Here is a 12,500-nt window from a genome sequence, read left to right on the forward strand (position 1 = left end):
CCTGGGTAACCAAAACTCCCTGGACCACCCGATCTCCGGACACATGGTTCAAGCTCACACACCCACACACCCACCCACCCACCCACCGCGCGGGCCCCGTGCGCCGTAGCATTGGAAGAGGTGGGCTGCGCCAGCTGGTTTTTTTTATCGAATTGTCAGGGTCCGGTCGGGTTAAGGATTTGACAGGGCCAGCTTGACGAAATTCAGTGAAGCGCCGGTATTCGGCGGGAGTAACTATGACTTAAGGCGGGGGGCCCATGGGCCAGCAAGGAGTTTCTGATGAACATCGGCCGGGACATTTTGACGGCGGGGCAAGAACTAGTTGTTATTGAGGGCGAAGGGCTTGTCCTCAGCTGGTTGATTGTCGAATAGTCGGGGCTGCCGGGCCGGTTACCGATTTGCCCGGCCGGCTTGGTTACCCATTTGCCCGGGCCGGGTTGGTTAACGAATTGTCAGGTTTAGGCTTGGTTAACCATTTGCCCGGGCCGGGTTGGTTAGCGAATTGTCATGGTTGGGTTGGTTAACGAATTGTCGGGTTTGGGCTTGGTTAACGATTTGCCCGAGCAGGGTGGGTGAACACATTGTCAGGAGCGTGCGCGGTTGGTTCACGAAACTGCCTGTTCCGGGTTTGTAGAGCGTTGTCAGGCCCGGCCGGCCGGGTTAGCGGCTTGCCAGACCCAACTTGACGAAATTCAGTGCGGCGCGGGTAAACGGCGGGAGTAACTATGACTCTCTTAAGGTAAGGAGGGGGGGCCCATGGGCCAGCAAGGAGTTTCTGATGAACATCGGCCGGGACATTTTGACGGCGGGGCAAGACGTAGTTGTTATTGAGGGTGAAGGGTTTGTCCTCAGCTGGTTGATTGTCGAATAGTCGGGGCTGCCGGGCCGGTTACCGATTTGCCCGGCCGGCTTGGTTAACCATTTGCCCGGGCCGGGTTGGTTAACGAATTGTCAGGGTTGGGCTTGGTTAACCATTTGCCCGGGCCGGGTTGGTTAATGAATTGCCATGGCCGGGTTGGTTAACGCAGTTTCAGGGTTGGGCTTGATTAACGATTTGCCCGAGCAGGGTTGGCTAACGCATTGTCAGGAGCGTGCGCGGTTGGTTCACGAAACTGCCTGTTCCGGGTTTCTAGAGCGTTGTCAGGCCCGGCCGGCCGGGTTAGCGGCTTGCCAGACCCAACTTGACGAAATTCAGTGCGGCGCGGGTAAACGGCGGGAGTAACTATGACTCTCTTAAGGGTATGGAGGGGGGCCCATGGGCCAGCAAGGAGTTTCTGATGAACATCGGCCGGGACATTTTGACGGCGGGGCAAGAACTAGTTGTTATTGAGGGCGAAGGGCTTGTCCTCAGCTGGTTGATTGTCGAATAGTCGGGGCTGCCGGGCCGGTTACCGATTTGCCCGGCCGGCTTGGTTACCCATTTGCCCGGGCCGGGTTGGTTAACGAATTGTCAGGTTTAGGCTTGGTTAACCATTTGCCCGGGCCGGGTTGGTTAATGAATTGCCATGGCCGGGTTGGTTAACGCAGTTTCAGGGTTGGGCTTGATTAACGATTTGCCCGAGCAGGGTTGGCTAACGCATTGTCAGGAGCGTGCGCGGTTGGTTCACGAAACTGCCTGTTCCGGGTTTCTAGAGCGTTGTCAGGCCCGGCCGACCGGGTTAGCGGGTTGCCAGACCCAACTTGAGGAAATTCAGTGCGGCGCGGGTAAACGGCGGGAGTAACTATGACTCTCTTAAGGTAAGGAGGGGGGCCCATGGGCCAGCAAGGAGTTTCTGATGAACATCGGCCGGGACATTTTGACGGCGGGGCAAGACGTAGTTGTTATTGAGGGTGAAGGGTTTGTCCTCAGCTGGTTGATTGTCGAATAGTCGGGGCTGCCGGGCCGGTTAGCGATTTGCCCGGCCGGCTTGGTTAACCATTTGCCCGGGCCGGGTTGGTTAACTAATTGTCAGGGTTGGGCTTGGTTAACCATTTGCCCGAGCCGGGTTGGTTAATGAATTGCCATGGCCGGGTTGATTAACGCATTGTCAGGGTTGGGCTTGGTTAAAGATTTCCCCGAGCAGGGTTGGCTAACGCATTGTCAGGAGCGTGCGCGGTTGGTTCACGAAACTGCCTGTTCCGGGTTTCTAGAGCGTTGTCAGGCCCGGCCGGCCGGGTTGGCGGGTTGCCAGACCCAACTTGAGGAAATTCAGTGCGGCGCGGGTAAACGGCGGGAGTAACTATGACTCTCTTAAGGTAAGGAGGGGGGCCCATGGGCCAGCAAGGAGTTTCTGATGAACATCGGCCGGGACATTTTGACGGCGGGGCAAGAACTAGTTGTTATTGAGGGCGAAGGGTTTGTCCTCAGCTGGTTGATTGTCGAATTGTCGGGACTGCCGGGCCGGCTACCGATTTGCCCGGCCGGCTTGGTTAACCATTTGCCCGAGCCGGGTTGGTTACCGAATTGTCAGGGTTGGGCTTGGTTAACCATTTGCCCGAGCCGGGTTGGTTAGTGAATTGCCATGGCCGGGTTGGTTAACGCAGTTTCAGGGTTGGGCTTGATTAACGATTTGCCCGAGCAGGGTTGGCTAACGCATTGTCAGGAGCGTGCGCGGTTGGTTCACGAAACTGCCTGTTCCGGGTTTCTAGAGCGTTGTCAGGCCCGGCCGGCCGGGTTAGCGGGTTGCCAGACCCAACTTGACGTAATTCAGTGCGGCGCGGGTAAACGGCGGGAGTAACTATGACTCTCTTAAGGTAAGGAGGGGGGCCCATGGGCCAGCAAGGAGTTTCTGATGAACATCGGCCGGGACATTTTGACGGCGGGGCAAGAACTAGTTGTTATTGAGGGCGAAGGGTTTGTCCTCAGCGGGTTGATTGTCGAATTGTCGGGGCTGCCGGGCCGGTTAACGATTTGCCCGGCCGGCTTGGTTAACCATTTGCCCGAGCCGGGTTGGTTAATGAATTGCCATGGCCGGGTTGGTTAACGCAGTTTCAGGGTTGGGCTTGATTAACGATTTGCCCGAGCAGGGTTGGCTAACGCATTGTCAGGAGCGTGCGCGGTTGGTTCACGAAACTGCCTGTTCCGGGTTTCTAGAGCGTTGTCAGGCCCGGCCGGCCGGGTTAGCGGGTTGCCAGACCCAACTTGAGGAAATTCAGTGCGGCGCGGGTAAACGGCGGGAGTAACTATGACTCTCTTAAGGTAAGGAGGGGGGCCCATGGGCCAGCAAGGAGTTTCTGATGAACATCGGCCGGGACATTTTGACGGCGGGGCAAGACGTAGTTGTTATTGAGGGTGAAGGGTTTGTCCTCAGCTGGTTGATTGTCGAATAGTCGGGGCTGCCGGGCCGGTTACCGATTTGCCCGGCCGGCTTGGTTAACCATTTGCCCGGGCCGGGTTGGTTAACTAATTGTCAGGGTTGGGCTTGGTTAACCATTTGCCCGAGCCGGGTTGGTTAATGAATTGCCATGGCCGGGTTGATTAACGCATTGTCAGGGTTGGGCTTGGTTAACGATTTCCCCGAGCAGGGTTGGCTAACGCATTGTCAGGAGCGTGCGCGGTTGGTTCACGAAACTGCCTGTTCCGGGTTTCTAGAGCGTTGTCAGGCCCGGCCGGCCGGGTTAGCGGGTTGCCAGACCCAACTTGACGAAATTCAGTGCGGCGCGGGTAAACGGCGGGAGTAACTATGACTCTCTTAAGGGTATGGAGGGGGGCCCATGGGCCAGCAAGGAGTTTCTGATGAACATCGGCCGGGACATTTTGACGGCGGGGCAAGAACTAGTTGTTATTGAGGGCGAAGGGCTTGTCCTCAGCTGGTTGATTGTCGAATAGTCGGGGCTGCCGGGCCGGTTACCGATTTGCCCGGCCGGCTTGGTTACCCATTTGCCCGGGCCGGGTTGGTTAACGAATTGTCAGGTTTAGGCTTGGTTAACCATTTGCCCGGGCCGGGTTGGTTAATGAATTGCCATGGCCGGGTTGGTTAACGCAGTTTCAGGGTTGGGCTTGATTAACGATTTGCCCGAGCAGGGTTGGCTAACGCATTGTCAGGAGCGTGCGCGGTTGGTTCACGAAACTGCCTGTTCCGGGTTTCTAGAGCGTTGTCAGGCCCGGCCGGCCGGGTTAGCGGCTTGCCAGACCCAACTTGACGAAATTCAGTGCGGCGCGGGTAAACGGCGGGAGTAACTATGACTCTCTTAAGGGTATGGAGGGGGGCCCATGGGCCAGCAAGGAGTTTCTGATGAACATCGGCCGGGACATTATGACGGCGGGGCAAGAACTAGTTGTTATTGAGGGCGAAGGGCTTGTCCTCAGCTGGTTGATTGTCGAATTGTCGGGACTGCCGGGCCGGTTAGCGATTTGCCCGGCCGGCTTGGTTAACCATTTGCCCGAGCCGGGTTGGTTACCGAATTGTCAGGGTTGGGCTTGGTTAACCATTTGCCCGAGCCGGGTTGGTTAATGAATTGCCATGGCCGGGTTGGTTAACGCAGTTTCAGGGTTGGGCTTGATTAACGATTTGCCCGAGCAGGGTTGGCTAACGCATTGTCAGGAGCGTGCGCGGTTGGTTCACGAAACTGCCTGTTCCGGGTTTCTAGAGCGTTGTCAGGCCCGGCCGGCCGGGTTAGCGGCTTGCCAGACCCAACTTGACGAAATTCAGTGCGGCGCGGGTAAACGGCGGGAGTAACTATGACTCTCTTAAGGAGGGGGGCCCATGGGCCAGCAAGGAGTTTCTGATGAACATCGGCCGGGACATTTTGACGGCGGGGCAAGAACTAGTTGTTATTGAGGGCGAAGGGTTTGTCCTCAGCGGGTTGATTGTCGAATTGTCGGGACTGCCGGGCCGGTTAGCGATTTGCCCGGCCGGCTTGGTTAACCATTTGCCCGAGCCGGGTTGGTTACCGAATTGTCAGGGTTGGGCTTGGTTAACCATTTGCCCGAGCCGGGTTGGTTAATGAATTGCCATGGCCGGGTTGGTTAACGCAGTTTCAGGGTTGGGCTTGATTAACGATTTGCCCGAGCAGGGTTGGCTAACGCATTGTCAGGAGCGTGCGCGGTTGGTTCACGAAACTGCCTGTTCCGGGTTTCTAGAGCGTTGTCAGGCCCGGCCGGCCGGGTTAGCGGCTTGCCAGACCCAACTTGACGAAATTCAGTGCGGCGCGGGTAAACGGCGGGAGTAACTATGACTCTCTTAAGGTATGGAGGGGGGCCCATGGGCCAGCAAGGAGTTTCTGATGAACATCGGCCGGGACATTTTGACGGCGGGGCAAGACGTAGTTGTTATTGAGGGTGAAGGGTTTGTCCTCAGCTGGTTGATTGTCGAATAGTCGGGGCTGCCGGGCCGGTTACCGATTTGCCCGGCCGGCTTGGTTAACCATTTGCCCGGGCCGGGTTGGTTACCGAATTGTCAGGGTTGGGCTTGGTTAACCATTTGCCCGGGCCGGGTTGGTTAACGCAGTTTCAGGGTTGGGCTTGATTAACGATTTGCCCGAGCAGGGTTGGCTAACGCATTGTCAGGAGCGTGCGCGGTTGGTTCACGAAACTGCCTGTTCCGGGTTTCTAGAGCGTTGTCAGGCCCGGCCGGCCGGGTTAGCGGGTTGCCAGACCCAACTTGAGGAAATTCAGTGCGGCGCGGGTAAACGGCGGGAGTAACTATGCTCTCTTAAGGTAAGGAGGGGGGCCCATGGGCCAGCAAGGAGTTTCTGATGAACATCGGCCGGGACATTTTGACGGCGGGGCAAGACGTAGTTGTTATTGAGGGTGAAGGGTTTGTCCTCAGCTGGTTGATTGTCGAATAGTCGGGGCTGCCGGGCCGGTTACCGATTTGCCCGGCCGGCTTGGTTAACCATTTGCCCGGGCCGGGTTGGTTAACTAATTGTCAGGGTTGGGCTTGGTTAACCATTTGCCCGAGCCGGGTTGGTTAATGAATTGCCATGGCCGGGTTGATTAACGCATTGTCAGGGTTGGGCTTGGTTAACGATTTCCCCGAGCAGGGTTGGCTAACGCATTGTCAGGAGCGTGCGCGGTTGGTTCACGAAACTGCCTGTTCCGGGTTTCTAGAGCGTTGTCAGGCCCGGCCGGCCGGGTTAGCGGGTTGCCAGACCCAACTTGACGAAATTCAGTGCGGCGCGGGTAAACGGCGGGAGTAACTATGACTCTCTTAAGGGTATGGAGGGGGGCCCATGGGCCAGCAAGGAGTTTCTGATGAACATCGGCCGGGACATTTTGACGGCGGGGCAAGAACTAGTTGTTATTGAGGGCGAAGGGCTTGTCCTCAGCTGGTTGATTGTCGAATAGTCGGGGCTGCCGGGCCGGTTACCGATTTGCCCGGCCGGCTTGGTTACCCATTTGCCCGGGCCGGGTTGGTTAACGAATTGTCAGGTTTAGGCTTGGTTAACCATTTGCCCGGGCCGGGTTGGTTAATGAATTGCCATGGCCGGGTTGGTTAACGCAGTTTCAGGGTTGGGCTTGATTAACGATTTGCCCGAGCAGGGTTGGCTAACGCATTGTCAGGAGCGTGCGCGGTTGGTTCACGAAACTGCCTGTTCCGGGTTTCTAGAGCGTTGTCAGGCCCGGCCGGCCGGGTTAGCGGCTTGCCAGACCCAACTTGACGAAATTCAGTGCGGCGCGGGTAAACGGCGGGAGTAACTATGACTCTCTTAAGGGTATGGAGGGGGGCCCATGGGCCAGCAAGGAGTTTCTGATGAACATCGGCCGGGACATTATGACGGCGGGGCAAGAACTAGTTGTTATTGAGGGCGAAGGGCTTGTCCTCAGCTGGTTGATTGTCGAATTGTCGGGACTGCCGGGCCGGTTAGCGATTTGCCCGGCCGGCTTGGTTAACCATTTGCCCGAGCCGGGTTGGTTACCGAATTGTCAGGGTTGGGCTTGGTTAACCATTTGCCCGAGCCGGGTTGGTTAATGAATTGCCATGGCCGGGTTGGTTAACGCAGTTTCAGGGTTGGGCTTGATTAACGATTTGCCCGAGCAGGGTTGGCTAACGCATTGTCAGGAGCGTGCGCGGTTGGTTCACGAAACTGCCTGTTCCGGGTTTCTAGAGCGTTGTCAGGCCCGGCCGGCCGGGTTAGCGGCTTGCCAGACCCAACTTGACGAAATTCAGTGCGGCGCGGGTAAACGGCGGGAGTAACTATGACTCTCTTAAGGTATGGAGGGGGGCCCATGGGCCAGCAAGGAGTTTCTGATGAACATCGGCCGGGACATTTTGACGGCGGGGCAAGACGTAGTTGTTATTGAGGGTGAAGGGTTTGTCCTCAGCTGGTTGATTGTCGAATAGTCGGGGCTGCCGGGCCGGTTACCGATTTGCCCGGCCGGCTTGGTTAACCATTTGCCCGGGCCGGGTTGGTTACCGAATTGTCAGGGTTGGGCTTGGTTAACCATTTGCCCGGGCCGGGTTGGTTAACGCAGTTTCAGGGTTGGGCTTGATTAACGATTTGCCCGAGCAGGGTTGGCTAACGCATTGTCAGGAGCGTGCGCGGTTGGTTCACGAAACTGCCTGTTCCGGGTTTCTAGAGCGTTGTCAGGCCCGGCCGGCCGGGTTAGCGGGTTGCCAGACCCAACTTGAGGAAATTCAGTGCGGCGCGGGTAAACGGCGGGAGTAACTATGCTCTCTTAAGGTAAGGAGGGGGGCCCATGGGCCAGCAAGGAGTTTCTGATGAACATCGGCCGGGACATTTTGACGGCGGGGCAAGACGTAGTTGTTATTGAGGGTGAAGGGTTTGTCCTCAGCTGGTTGATTGTCGAATAGTCGGGGCTGCCGGGCCGGTTACCGATTTGCCCGGCCGGCTTGGTTAACCATTTGCCCGGGCCGGGTTGGTTAACTAATTGTCAGGGTTGGGCTTGGTTAACCATTTGCCCGAGCCGGGTTGGTTAATGAATTGCCATGGCCGGGTTGATTAACGCATTGTCAGGGTTGGGCTTGGTTAACGATTTCCCCGAGCAGGGTTGGCTAACGCATTGTCAGGAGCGTGCGCGGTTGGTTCACGAAACTGCCTGTTCCGGGTTTCTAGAGCGTTGTCAGGCCCGGCCGGCCGGGTTAGCGGGTTGCCAGACCCAACTTGACGAAATTCAGTGCGGCGCGGGTAAACGGCGGGAGTAACTATGACTCTCTTAAGGGTATGGAGGGGGGCCCATGGGCCAGCAAGGAGTTTCTGATGAACATCGGCCGGGACATTTTGACGGCGGGGCAAGAACTAGTTGTTATTGAGGGCGAAGGGCTTGTCCTCAGCTGGTTGATTGTCGAATAGTCGGGGCTGCCGGGCCGGTTACCGATTTGCCCGGCCGGCTTGGTTACCCATTTGCCCGGGCCGGGTTGGTTAACGAATTGTCAGGTTTAGGCTTGGTTAACCATTTGCCCGGGCCGGGTTGGTTAATGAATTGCCATGGCCGGGTTGGTTAACGCAGTTTCAGGGTTGGGCTTGATTAACGATTTGCCCGAGCAGGGTTGGCTAACGCATTGTCAGGAGCGTGCGCGGTTGGTTCACGAAACTGCCTGTTCCGGGTTTCTAGAGCGTTGTCAGGCCCGGCCGGCCGGGTTAGCGGCTTGCCAGACCCAACTTGACGAAATTCAGTGCGGCGCGGGTAAACGGCGGGAGTAACTATGACTCTCTTAAGGGTATGGAGGGGGGCCCATGGGCCAGCAAGGAGTTTCTGATGAACATCGGCCGGGACATTATGACGGCGGGGCAAGAACTAGTTGTTATTGAGGGCGAAGGGCTTGTCCTCAGCTGGTTGATTGTCGAATTGTCGGGACTGCCGGGCCGGTTAGCGATTTGCCCGGCCGGCTTGGTTAACCATTTGCCCGAGCCGGGTTGGTTACCGAATTGTCAGGGTTGGGCTTGGTTAACCATTTGCCCGAGCCGGGTTGGTTAATGAATTGCCATGGCCGGGTTGGTTAACGCAGTTTCAGGGTTGGGCTTGATTAACGATTTGCCCGAGCAGGGTTGGCTAACGCATTGTCAGGAGCGTGCGCGGTTGGTTCACGAAACTGCCTGTTCCGGGTTTCTAGAGCGTTGTCAGGCCCGGCCGGCCGGGTTAGCGGCTTGCCAGACCCAACTTGACGAAATTCAGTGCGGCGCGGGTAAACGGCGGGAGTAACTATGACTCTCTTAAGGTATGGAGGGGGGCCCATGGGCCAGCAAGGAGTTTCTGATGAACATCGGCCGGGACATTTTGACGGCGGGGCAAGAACTAGTTGTTATTGAGGGCGAAGGGCTTGTCCTCAGCTGGTTGATTGTCGAATTGTCGGGACTGCCGGGCCGGTTAGCGATTTGCCCGGCCGGCTTGGTTAACCATTTGCCCGGGCCGGGTTGGTTAACGAATTGTCAGGGTTGGGCTTGGTTAACCATTTGCCCGGGCCGGGTTGGTTACTGAATTGCCATGGCCGGGTTGGTTAACGCAGTTTCAGGGTTGGGCTTGATTAACGATTTGCCCGAGCAGGGTTGGCTAACGCATTGTCAGGAGGGTGCGCGGTTGGTTCACGAAACTGCCTGTTCCGGGTTTCCAGAGCGTTGTCAGGCCCGGCCGGCCGGGTTAGCGGCTTGCCAGACCCAACTTGACGAAATTCAGTGCGGCGCGGGTAAACGGCGGGAGTAACTATGACTCTCTTAAGGAGGGGGGCCCATGGGCCAGCAAGGAGTTTCTGATGAACATCGGCCGGGACATTTTGACGGCGGGGCAAGAACTAGTTGTTATTGAGGGCGAAGGGTTTGTCCTCAGCGGGTTGATTGTCGAATTGTCGGGACTGCCGGGCCGGTTAGCGATTTGCCCGGCCGGCTTGGTTAACCATTTGCCCGAGCCGGGTTGGTTACCGAATTGTCAGGGTTGGGCTTGGTTAACCATTTGCCCGAGCCGGGTTGGTTAATGAATTGCCATGGCCGGGTTGGTTAACGCAGTTTCAGGGTTGGGCTTGATTAACGATTTGCCCGAGCAGGGTTGGCTAACGCATTGTCAGGAGCGTGCGCGGTTGGTTCACGAAACTGCCTGTTCCGGGTTTCTAGAGCGTTGTCAGGCCCGGCCGGCCGGGTTAGCGGCTTGCCAGACCCAACTTGACGAAATTCAGTGCGGCGCGGGTAAACGGCGGGAGTAACTATGACTCTCTTAAGGTATGGAGGGGGGCCCATGGGCCAGCAAGGAGTTTCTGATGAACATCGGCCGGGACATTTTGACGGCGGGGCAAGACGTAGTTGTTATTGAGGGTGAAGGGTTTGTCCTCAGCTGGTTGATTGTCGAATAGTCGGGGCTGCCGGGCCGGTTACCGATTTGCCCGGCCGGCTTGGTTAACCATTTGCCCGGGCCGGGTTGGTTACCGAATTGTCAGGGTTGGGCTTGGTTAACCATTTGCCCGGGCCGGGTTGGTTAACGCAGTTTCAGGGTTGGGCTTGATTAACGATTTGCCCGAGCAGGGTTGGCTAACGCATTGTCAGGAGCGTGCGCGGTTGGTTCACGAAACTGCCTGTTCCGGGTTTCTAGAGCGTTGTCAGGCCCGGCCGGCCGGGTTAGCGGCTTGCCAGACCCAACTTGACGAAATTCAGTGCGGCGCGGGTAAACGGCGGGAGTAACTATGACTCTCTTAAGGTAAGGAGGGGGGGCCCATGGGCCAGCAAGGAGTTTCTGATGAACATCGGCCGGGACATTTTGACGGCGGGGCAAGAACTAGTTGTTATTGAGGGCGAAGGGTTTGTCCTCAGCTGGTTGATTGTCGAATTGTCGGGACTGCCGGGCCGGTTACCGATTTGCCCGGCCGGCTTGGTTAACCATTTGCCCGAGCCGGGTTGTTTAGCGAATTGCCACGTATGGGTTGGTTAACGAATTGTCGGGTTTGGGCTTGGTTAACGACTTGACCGTGCAGGGTTGGTTAACGAATTGTCCGGGTCAGACTGGTTAACGAATTGTCCGGCTGGGTTGGTGCACTCATTGCCAGGACAGGGTTGTTTAATGAATTGTCCGTTCCCAGTTGGTTCACGAATTGGCAAGGCCAGGGTGGTTAAGGAATTGTCCGGGCCAGGTTGGTTAACGAATTGCCCGTCCTGGCTGGTTAACGAATTGTCCGGGCCAGGTTGGTTAACGAATTGCCCGTCCTGGCTGGTTAACGAATTGTCAGGGTCAGGTTGGTTAACGAATTGCCATGGCCGGGTAGGTTAACGAATTGCCAGAGCCAGCTTGGTTAACGAATTGTCCGGCCGGGTTGGTTAACGAATTGTCCGTTCCCAGTTGGTTCACGAATTGGCAAGGACAGGGTGGTTAACGAATTGTCCGGCCGGGTTGGTGCACTCATTGCCAGGACAGGGTTGGTTACCGAATTGTCCGTTCCCAGTTGGTTCACGAATTGGAAAACCAGGGTGGTTAAAGTATTGTCCGGGCCTGGTTGGTTAACGAATTGCCCGTCCTGGTTGGTTAACGAATTGTCCGGGTCAGGTTGGTTAACGAATTGCCAGGGTCTGGTTGGTTACCGAATTGTCCGGCCGGGTTGGTGCACTCATTGCCAGGACAGGGTTGGTTGACGAATTGCCCGTCCTGGTTGGTTAACGAATTGCCAGGGTCTGGTTGGTTACCGAATTGTCCGGCCGGGTTGGTGCACTCATTGCCAGGACAGGGTTGGTTGACGAATTGCCCGTCCTGGTTGGTTAACGAATTGCCAGGGTCTGGTTGGTTACCGAATTGTCCGGCCGGGTTGGTGCACTCATTGCCAGGACAGGGTTGGTTAACGAATTGTCAGGGTCAGGTTGGTTAACGAATTGCCATGGCCGGGTAGGTTAACGAATTGCCAGAGCCAGCTTGGTTAACGAATTGTCCGGCCGGGTTGGTTAACGAATTGTCCCGGCCAGGTTGGTTAACGAATTGCCAGAGCCAGCTTGGTTAACGAATTGTCCGGCCGGGTTGGTGCACTCATTGCCAGGACAAGGTTGGTTAACGAATTGCCCGGTTCCGAATGGTTAACGAATTGCCCGGTCCCGTTCGGTTCACGAATTGCCCGCCCGCTGATTGTTAACTTTTCGCACCGGCGGGGGATGGCTTGGGTAACGAGCCTCCAAGATCTGTCGGTTAACCATTTGCCCGGTGGCAATTCGTTAACCAAGTCCGCTCCGGAAGTCTGGATGGGGGTCGGATTTGCCGGCCGAGGCCGACCCGGAGTTCCAGAGGCTCGGCCGCCGGGGTCAGATTCGGCCGCCCCTTTGACACATGCAATTTCTGTACGGGGGCATTGGCGGGGTTCCTGCAGATATATAGGGAGGCCGTTTTCACGAGTTGTTGAAGTATTCGGTAGATGGCACCGGCCTCCCCAATTGGTTAACCCGGGCCACGCGGCAGCTTTTCCGCACGATTCCGAAGATTGCCGGTATGGATTTTCGGACAAATACCCAATTGCGGAAGTCTGTCAGCGGGACCTATTCGCAGGCCCATGCCGGCCGAGGGGCGGCATTTTCCGTATGACTACCGGTGCTCCGGCCGCCGAATGGAAACCTTGCCCGAATGAATTTCTGACAAAGTCCCGAGGCGGGAGCCAGTAAGG

This window comes from Mobula birostris, chromosome 12 (genome assembly GCF_030028105.1).
Source record: "Mobula birostris isolate sMobBir1 chromosome 12, sMobBir1.hap1, whole genome shotgun sequence".
In the NCBI taxonomy this organism is placed as follows: domain Eukaryota; kingdom Metazoa; phylum Chordata; class Chondrichthyes; order Myliobatiformes; family Myliobatidae; genus Mobula; species Mobula birostris.